The following is a 10,961-nucleotide window of genomic DNA, read 5'->3' as shown; positions in this document are numbered from 1 at the left end:
GTGACCCTCACTTAGGGTGAGTTATTAACATTTAGAACCTTCAAAATGTACAGAGTATCAATGGCTACTAGACATGGCTAAATATTACCTCTAGTATCAGAGGCATTCTGTCTCTCAGCACCAGTTGCTGGGGAACATGAGTAGGAGGGTGTTGTACTCATGTCCTGTTTGTGGGCTTCCCATAGGCAGATGGTTGGCCACACTGGAAACAAATGCTGGATTAGGTAGGCCTTTGGTCTGATCCACTACAACTATTCTTATGTCTGACAGAAAAGGTAGGCATTAGCCTGAGCAGCTAATCTCTTGATAGCAAATGAAGACATTCAGCAGATCCTTCCATTCTCACATCACAACTATATGGTGGATTCCTATGGAAGACAACAGCTGTTCCAGAATGATTTCCAAAGAAAATAGTTCCTTTAGCTTTCATAATAAAAGTGTGTTTGCAAACACTGCCACATGTTTATTTTGAGTCTTCCTTTGTGTATTGGCTACATCTGGAGTATTGTAACAAATGTTAACGTAAGGATATGGCTCCTCCCTGCTTCCTTTCTTTTTCAAAATGTGAATACATCAGAGACATAATTTTTTACCTCATTTCGCATGGTCATTACATGACAAGGGGAATGTTCTGAAAGTAAGCAGTACAGTATCAAAGGATTTGCATGCTCCTTAAAATTCTTCCATCATGATTTTTAAAGGTGTAAGCCCAAGTTGAAGTGATGATCTTGCACTCTGATTCTACATACCTAAAAATAATTGGTTCAGGTAATGGATGTGCGAAAGGGGTCTGGTACTCTTACTCTTCAACACATTACTCTTACTCTTTATCACATTGTTGGAATGAGTGCTCTGGTACAGGATTTTTAAGTGGAGAGCAAATAACTTTAGAGGAGCATTTGGTTTTTACAAAGTGATAATAGAGATTGGAGAGAGAATTGTGCTGCTAACCATATTATAGATACGTACAGATAAATGTGCCCACCCATATTTATTTACTAAATTTATATCCTACCTTGCCACCACAAATGGTGTTCACAAGAATCATAACATCAATTAATTCATTATCTGGGGCTAGCGTCTCATTTTCATAGGCATGAAACAATTCAGTGGTCATAAAATGTATATCGGTTTCAGCAAAATGTGGATGGAATTCAATAAGTAACTCCACACAAGGAATACCCCTTACAATGTCATCCCAAAGACTTAAAAATACACACCTGAAGCAGGTGGAGATCCTTATCTGTTATGTAAAAGTCTGCCTGTATGTGGAAAGTGGATACATTAGACTGTTTGATGCATAAGTTTTCCACAGTATCCTAAAATGTGGCATGTATATACTTCTATAAATAAAAGATTTGGCATAGGGCTTATTTTCAAACAAGTCCCCATGTGTATTTCAAGGGTACAAGCATATGGAAGATGGTACGGCTTCCCACCCCCATGATGTTTGGATTGGCTTTACACTTTCACCTGATTCCTGTGTTTTGTTTTTGATACGGCAATACTATTGGGAAATTATTTTACTTTTCTTTTTCATACTGATGATGTTCATCACAGCTGCACCCAGTGTTTACTTTATCAAGAAAGCTGTTAGGTTTCAAGGTTTCTTTCTAAATATTCTGCAGGTGTTCTGTGTGATTCCACTGATTGTTGAGCTTGGCTAAAAGATAGATAGATTGAGATCAATCACACACACACTGTTCTGTGTTGTGATCTGCTGCAGAGTCAAAAGATGACCCATTGCAATGGAAGATGTATGATCCCAAACGTTCCCTGAGTGTGTGTTTTAATGTTTAATGTTGTAGGCAACTAACCATGACATCCTGTTAAGTGGTAGATTCCTTGCTTCAATGGCAGTACAAATAGTTGTCATGGAATTGACCTGGTCTAGTGCAATACTGGTTGTATTTAGGGGGCAAAAACATATGAATGAACAAACATTTGCAAATAATAGCTAAGTTAATTCTGATTATACTGTGCATCTTCCTGGGCACTTCCTCCTGGAAATGCAGTGTGAGGGTTTTAAGCCTTCTCATTGGTTTAGGGAGAGAAATGTGGGCATAAAACTTAGAGACTAGCCCCAAGTCTAGTAGTATACAATGATTGATTCGGAAAACACACTGTGGCTCACCATGAGTTGGTGTGAAGTTGTGTATGCAGTCCCTGCTTGAGGGTTGTCATGTGGTGTGAACTAGCAAGCTTGAGTCATGTAAGAGTTAAACAACTCTTGCATAACCAAAAAACAGGCCAACCCTCAAATAACCCATGCTCACCACGTTTGGACAGCATAACTCCTACACCCAGCCTCACTGAGATAAATAACCCATGGTGGGCGGTCATGTGATGTGAACAGCCCCAATGCGGCCTGTGTCAGAACTAGTGGTTCCAGATGGGAGTGTGTCCAGAAGCATGGGCCTGTCGGTTTCTGAATGGAAATCTTGCTGGACTGGAGCATCTATGTGCCACTCCGCAATATCTGAATCAGTCTCCAGTTTAGTCAACATGCTCATCCCTGCTGTGATTGCTTTCTTCAGACACTGACTTGCTGAACCACCTCCAAATCAGTCTCAGCATAGCCCAGAGATGCTATCTCAGTAGAGGAATGAGATTTTCAGCTATGTGTAATAAACTTATTCCTTGAGTATGCTCAAAATTAAACTGCCAAACAGCAGTGCATTTAAGAGCATTTATTGCTGGTGACTTTATGATTTTATGTATAGGTTTTCTATAGACAATAATAGCAATGTTATCAAAGCGGGTAAAACTGTCATTTACAAAAAATTTAGATTTTTTTTTAATAACATGTGTAGACCCATTTAATGGTTGTGGCAATAGTTTCTCAGTATCCAGAATGGATGATCGGTGATACTGCTCCTGAAGCTAATTTGCATGTGGAGGGTGGTGACACTGGCTGCCAATGATTGGGTTCATTCCCTGACTTACCAAAAGAATTTGCCTTTATCCTCCTTGTATATAAATGATACATTCCTATAATTATGAGCTGGATAGAAGTTGCATGCTGCTGTGTGAGTAAAATCTGTTTTATGAAAGCTGTACTTTTCAAGTCAAAACTCATGTGTAGGAAGAAACATGCTGGAAATGTTTAAGGCGATTTTCTTCTTTTTTTACATAAATTCAAATGATTCAGTATTGAAAGCATGTCTAACATAGATAAGAGAATTGTTCAAACTACTGTGAATTACATTTTTGCAAGAAAAGGGGGAGATGCATGTTTGTAATGATACGCAGAGACCACCTATTCCTAGAAAATGGTTTGCAGATTTAGTCTAAGACATTTGTTTCTAGATGCTACAGTGGGCTTTGGTTGAAAGTAGCCTTACATGTTGCACACAAACTGTATTTTGGAATCTAATGTCTTAAGAGCAAAGAATTGAGTCCTTCTAGCCTGTGTTTCAGGATTGTTCTGTATTTTCTGTGTAATTCTTTTACCCTGCATTTGTCTAAAGACATACAATAGCCAAGGTGTAAATTGGTAACTGACTGAGACTTTGAGCTCCATCACACCAGTGGTTTATCACACTCTTGCCATGCCTGGTATGCATTTTTGCAGCGCAGTACTGACATGGCGTTGTTCCTGTCCTGTGCTCATTTCGCCTCTTCCCCTCCCAATTTCATCTTATTTTGGAGTGGGGCAAGTCCGTTTTTCCCCCTCCGTGTGCAATAAAGCCACTCTTCCATACGTGTATTGCTGTCCTTGTGCTATATTGGACCATCCCATTTTTTGTTGAGGGCGTGTGTGTCAAAGGGTGGTCTCACTGACAAAAGAGGAGGGCAGGGTGGTTCTCCGCTCAACTGTGAAGGGGGAGGGAGGGAGGGAGGGAGGGAGAGCACCCGAACACCCAGCACAGAATGTGAGCGAGGCCGCTGCTGCCTGTACCTGGATTCAGTCCCATTCAATACTATGGTTCTTACTCTTGAGTAGGCATGTCTAGGTTTCCTGACCAGAACAATGTCAGCTTCCCATTGCCATGCCAACATTGACCACAAACTTCTCCAAAAGCTAATTGTAATACTTTCTCTTAACTCATATTATTTAATATGATCTTAGGGGAAAGCATAGTGTGTTGTTTTACCGTAATTGCACAGTTTCAGGCTGATGTACTATTGTATTTGCACAGAAATACAAAAATATTTTTAAAATATATATTAAAAAATACCTGCAGACGGAAGGACAATGTAGGGGGTGGAGTGGGAGATTTCCCAGCACAGTAGTAATACAGGTGAAAAGATACATGAGCTGAAGTAGCGCAACAATGCATAGATGTGAAAGTGCCCAGCACTAGACTTGCTAAGGAAATGGAGGAGGGAGTAGGCATGATGGAGCTCTTTTAGATTTCATATGGAGAAGTCAGATTTGGTCTTAACTTTCAGTGTATATTTAAATTCAGAGTTTGCTGTTCTGGTTCCTGGCCAGCCAGCATCAACTAATCTCTCTCACTGTTACATATATGTCACACTTGGTAATAATTTAGGCAAACTGAGTAGTCAGGGGAGAAAAAACATAGCTTCCCAAAGGGTAAATTAGCAATGCTCTCACGCTATGCACCTCCAGATTTGCAGTGTGGCCAGACTGAAGCAATAATGTGAGCGTGGGAAGTTGGGTTGAGGGAACTTGTATACATGAACTTGGCAGCTTTATATGATAGGCAGAGCCAAACTCCCTGGTAAAGGAAGTCTCAGGGGGTGGGGGCTTAAACCAGAATTATTAGGGGAGGGTGGTCCATAGGCTCATCACAGCTCCTATGGTGAAGGCGGACATAATATTTTAAGAGCTGTTACAGTAAGCTCTTTTACCCGTGTTGTAACTCAACTCCGCAATTTGCATTACAGACATACCTATCACCAAACAGAGCAAACTTTAAGCCCTTAGTCCTGCTCCTCCCATTATGTATCTGGTGAGGTGTCCTCATTAAAAAATGTTGTAAATGTAGCACACGTACAGTTCGCTTTAAATTCATTCTTACCTTACCAAAAAAAAAAAAAAAAAATTGGAAACATTTTTAAAGTAGCAAACGTATTTTTGAGCTTTTGGGAGAAATGTATTGGTAACAGCTGACAAACAAAAGTCATCCTTTCTGGCTTGTGTCCCCTCCCACCCCACTGACGAATGCAAGAAACCTGCATGTCCAGTGTTCCCAGCTAGTTCCAAAACAGAATAAGATTTATAGAGTAGTTTTTGTTACTATCAAACCACCTCAGCCATTGTTCTACTGTCTTCTCCTTTAGTTATCAAACCTACATGGAAAGAGAAGGCATTTTATTTTATTTATTTATTTATTTATTACATTTTTATACCGCCCAATAGCCGAAGCTCTCTGCTGGGAGAGAGGCATCATATAAGAGGACACACACATGTTTACAGGAATTAAAGGAGTGGGAAGGGAAGGGCTCCATCCGGATTGGAGGTAGATGAAGGTAGGAACTGTTATCTGACCGGTGCAGGAGGACTTTTAAAGGGGGCATTTAGGCTCTGCTTTAGACAGAAAAATGTCTTGGATTGGTAGTGAGAGTATATCAAAGACTGAACCTGAGAATTAAAACATACATTGTGAGAGCATCATCAGATGGGAGGGAAATCGATTTTCTCTGCCGTTGTATTTCTGTACCACAATAGGGACGAGCAGCTTCCTCTTTTTTTACATGGGGAAGAAAGAGGAAGCAAGCAACAACCACATGGTCCATTCAGTGGTTTTTTATTTTATTTTGCTGCTTTTCCTGCGCACAGCAGTAAATGGTGGCAAGTTTCGCTTCAATAATAATAGGATTTTCCAGGACTTATTTTGTCATGGAAAAAAGAGCAGAAGGTATGGGAGATACATGGGAGGAGGATGGTGTCGTCAAAAGGACCTGCGAACATCCATAAATGGCCAGTAATGAGCATGCAATAAAATGCTGTTCTGATTATGCTCTCAGAGTAGCTGTGAGTTTTCATTTTTATACTAGAGAAGGGATAGGGCACCTGATCTGGATCTTAAAAGCCTCCATCCTCATGCTAGGATCCCAATCCAGATTCAGCGCCCTGTACCTATTCTAGAGTAAAATCGAGGGGGTAAAGCTGTAGCTTTCTAGATATACATTTCAAGTCATGTCCAGTTCATTTGTGCATCATGCCCCTACTGGAGGAATCCTCCTCTGAGGAGTTGCTAGAGCTCCCAGACACAGACAATGCCAAGGAGCCATCCATGTCGGGAGATGTGGGAGTGCCTGGACCCTCAGAGGACAGGAGTCCTATTTCTGAGGCAGAGGCTGGGCAACCACCTCCTCTGTGAGTGTCACTTCCTCAAGAGGCAGGCCAGTAGAGCTCCTCTGAAAAGGAGTGCTTGATTACAAAGTAGGACTCCTTGGAACAAGGCCCTCTTCCTGAGTAGGACTTTTGCAAGAGGGTTTGTAAACCAAGGTAACTGAGCGCTGGGTGTGCTCAGAAAGCTCTAGCTATATAAACCTTCAGTTTAACCTAGCCAGTGCTGGAAAAATATTGTTCATCAGTTCCTGTGCCTAGTACCTTGCTTTCCAGACCTTGCCTTATGATTGACCTTTTGTGCTACTGACCCTTGGTCTTCTTCAGGTCTGTGCATGGTAACTTACTGTTTAACTATGCTTTGACCTTTGCTTGAATCTGGACAACTCTTGCCTTTTTCCTGATCCATACCGGACTGAAACATTTGAGCATGATCATTTGCCTGCTTTCTTGCCTTGCTTTTGGATTGCCACATAATTTGCTCTAATGCCATAGCAGGACAGTTGTGTGCAAACTGTGCCATAGATAGCTTGTTGAAGCAACCCTGCAGAGGCAGCTCTATTTGTGTGAGAGGCTCCTCTTTGTGGTTCCAGTAATTTAAAACTTGTTCATGCAAACTGTAAAAAGGAAGTTGGATGTGAATGACTAATACTGATGGAGCCATCTAGGGAACTGCTCCCATAAGTGCCTTGTAGCACCATGTAGTTGTATTTCAAGTGTCCACCCATGCTGCTCTCGGGGTTGTTGCTGTTGTTTTTAAAAAGGAGAGAGACCATGAGCACTGAATTCGTGGCAGCTGCTCTTTTCTTCTGCCCACAGTGGCTCCTAGTTGAAGTGAAGGCAGGTGCACTCACAAGCATTCAAGTAAAACGTTTCAGTGGTTTATATTGTAACCTACAAAAATATTTGTTTTAATGTTGTTGTTTTACTTAATGAAACAACGGTAAGAATTGGATTGTTTACCTTCTTGGATGAATGCGTGCAAAGCTGGTTTTTTTTATTTAGTTAGTTAGCTAGCATGCTAAACTTGGAACTGCAGTTTATGACAGAGAGGTTCCTTATGCCAGTTGCCATATGTATACGATGTTTGTATGATCCACATCCATGACTAACATCTCACATGCCAATCACATTTTTTATACTTAAAAAAATATTAATTGGTGAATGCAGGGGGAGAGGTGGAGCAGCCCACTTTGTCCTTTGTGTTGCCTACTGATCTGCCAAAACTTTCCACCTAGGATGAATTAAAATCTTTCTCTTTTTAAAATATGCCCAGTATAAAAACTGTATAATTTCAAGGAAACCTGATGCTCTCTTTCCTTGACCTAGGTAGGTGTTTTATCCTCCAGGTTGAGAAAGGCACCACAGCACCAAAAGCCAGCTTGGTTTATTGCGTGAAGTGTCTTTCCTTTTTCTTTTTTTATGTATGTCTCTTCAATCATCAATTGCCACAGTCGCTTGGCTGTCGGCACAGAAGTAGATTCTGTCGAATGTCAACATTTGCAATTTTCTTCATAGGGTAGAAAGAACTTAAATTATGTGCGGGAAAATGAAACTAGGCTTGTATGTGCAAAAAATGTTTATCAAGTGGGGCTGGCTGTTTTTTTGATTTCCCAGTATAATCAATTGTGTACGCAAGTGAAACGTTTCAGTCAAGCCTCAACTGTAGCATATCATACGTCTTCCCTTGACCCTTTCCCACTTTTCCCTGAGTTTTTCTCTGCTTAGTATATCCATTACCACATGTCAGCACTAACTATTCTGTGGTCTAAAAACACACACAACCAGCCTAAATTCCTCCTACACTGACCCACCTCCTCCCTTTAATTCTGTCTTGTAACAGCTGTACTTGCAAACCGTACCAACGTTGTTTCTCTAATTGTCCCCAGGGGGGAGAGATCCCTCCTGCTCCAAGCCTCCTACAGATAAATGCTGTTACCAGATCAACTTTGAACAAGTAACTTAGGCATGCATGTAAAGCAACATTAAAATATATTCTGGTTTAAATTAAAATCTTGCTTTTAAGGCAGAGGCTCCAGCATCAAATCTGGACTGCCAACATTTGAAACCTTTGCATTCAAGTAATCAGGTCAGCCAAAAAAAGCCAAAAAAGCCACCACCCCTCAAACCATTAGCTTACAAAATATCATTAGAAATGTAATTCAAACTGCATGAGATGCTCATTTTGATGAAGGCAAATGAAATGAGCAACCCCCTATCTTTTGGTAGGTTGAATCGAGAGCTATTATGTAGCAATGCAACTTTTGCTATGAAAACATTAAATGTATTGTGTCAAATAACAATTTGCAATCAGTAAATTAAAGCTCCTGTTTTACCTGGTATATGTGATACACTTAACTTGCTGTAAGTGAATCACTATAGTATTTCCATTTAAGAACATCAGAGCAGCCAAAATAGATGAGGCCAAAGGTTTATCTAGTCTAGGGTCCTGTTTCCACAGTGGCCATTCCAATGCCACTGCAAATGGCTGTAGAAGCAGGGTTGTGCACAGGGTGGAGATATGCAAAGAGAAAGCTTTGCTGAGAACTCTCATGGGACATTTCCAGATTTTGGAAAAAATAAAAAAACCCAAGTGTATTTATAAAGATGGAACTGCACTCTTTTAAGAATGAATGGTTGTTTCTGAAAAAGGCATGCCTCTGGGTTCTCCCCCAAAAAAACCTGGCAACATTTAATGCAACTTACTTTGTGTCCTTATGTAATTACATACATTTTAATCATATCACCCTTCAAACAGTTGCTTTCAGAGGGGTGGGGTATAATAACATAAACAATAAAAACACACACCCATACACACAAATGCTCACCTTTAAACACCAGTGACTGTGCTACAATCCAATTTTTCCTATGCTGTTCAGGAGGCTTTGTGCACATGACACATCTTTTATAGTTTATACATGTACAAATATGTGTTTCCCATTGAAGAACTGTATAGCATTAGACCTGTTACTAGCATTACTTACAGCTAACTGCTTCAGGGCTGGGTTCAAGGATAGTGGGGTCCTATGAGCCATGATACAGAGTCCGCCAAACATAACATAATTATCGCCTGCCTTTTTCGGCAGTAATGCTTTATGGCAGATGCCTCAATCTAGCACAGGGCATCACAGAAACTAGAGTAACACTTCTGAAGGGCAGGTAACCTATGGGGGCGGAGAGAGAGAGAGAGAGAGAAGCACAACATAGATATTGTAGGGTAGAGTGGCTACTGTGGGGTAAAGTGGTTATGTGGTATGTTCCTGCATAGGGTTGCCAAGTGTCCTGAGGATCAGACCATGAGACTCTGAGAACAGAGCCTGAGCATTCTTGGTGGTGCCTGGCAGGGCAGGGCCAGATTCTGGCTGGGTAACAGAGTAGTGTTGGTCGCCTAGCAGGTGTGACCAGAATGCTACTTGCTTGGCTGAAGGGTGGGGACTGAAAGCAGCTCCTGGACCAGGATACTGAGCTTGCTGGGGCCTTGTGAGTCAGGATGATGAGTCAATAGCCAACAACAACACTTTATTCTCTCTTTAGAAGGCATTCTTGTGGTTAGGACCTGGGGGAAATGGCCAGTTCTTCTGAAGACTTTTAGATGGAGGCTAAATCTCGAAGTGTCATCAGACAAGTGTTTTATAATGCATGCTCGTTATTGCCCACTCATGATTTTTCATGGGTCCTTTTGAACGCATGGGTCTTCTTTCCACAACAAATAAGACTCTGGTAAATATGACTTAATTTATTTATTTTGAAGCAAAACTTGCCACCATTTCCTGCTGTATACAGGAAAAGCAGCATAATAAAAACACCCACTGGATGGGACACGTTGTCATTGTTTACTTCCTATTTTTTTCCCCTGTTTGAAGAAAAAGGATATCATGGGACAGAAGGGGGGGAAAGCAATGGTAAGGAAACACAATTCCCACCCACCCGGTCTGATGACACTCTTGGTTAAACCCTGAGATCTTCCATATAGTGGAATATACTGAAATGGGAAGTGAAGGCTGTGTATATAACTTGTGGCTTCTTTACATCTTTATGTTCCAGTCCTGTTAAGTTCAAACCAATTTGCAGCTGTTTTATAGTATTTGGGTTATTTATTTCTAGACCTGGGGTGTGCAACTTCTGTGGGTTGGGCAGGCATGTTGCCACTCCTGGAACCCATCATGCTACCAAATTTGCTGCTGAATTTTCTGAAGCAATGGCAAAAATAGCAAGGAAACCAGATGCACAGACACACACAGCTTCTACGTATGGAGACTAGTTATATCAGCTCATGGTTTCAGGAGTATGAGCTAGGCCCAAGGGCAAGTTTACAATCAGAAAATCTAAGCTAAGATTTGTACCCAGGACCCACTGCCTTTAACAGTTGAATAACAGACAGAACTTTAAAAAGTGCAATACTTCTTGACATAGAAATATAACAATGGAAAACACTGCAGCTCTGCTAAGACAGAGAAGCCCTGTCTGTATAAAGATGGTAACTATTTCTGGCATGCTCAATGGAATTCTAAAAGAGAGTCCATATGCATCAGTTTTGGTATATGTTTTGTGCTAGGAGACAACTAAAATTATTAGGCTGGAACAGATCCTCTCAATTTGCTTGGGCAGCTATCGTAGCATATTTTAATGTAGGAGGAAGCTGCCTTATACTGAGTCAGATCATTGGCTCATGTAGCTGACACTGGCTGGCAGTGGCTCT

Source organism: Elgaria multicarinata, chromosome 1 (assembly GCF_023053635.1).
Source record: "Elgaria multicarinata webbii isolate HBS135686 ecotype San Diego chromosome 1, rElgMul1.1.pri, whole genome shotgun sequence".
In the NCBI taxonomy this organism is placed as follows: domain Eukaryota; kingdom Metazoa; phylum Chordata; class Lepidosauria; order Squamata; family Anguidae; genus Elgaria; species Elgaria multicarinata.
Note: the sequence above shows the minus strand (reverse complement) of the source record.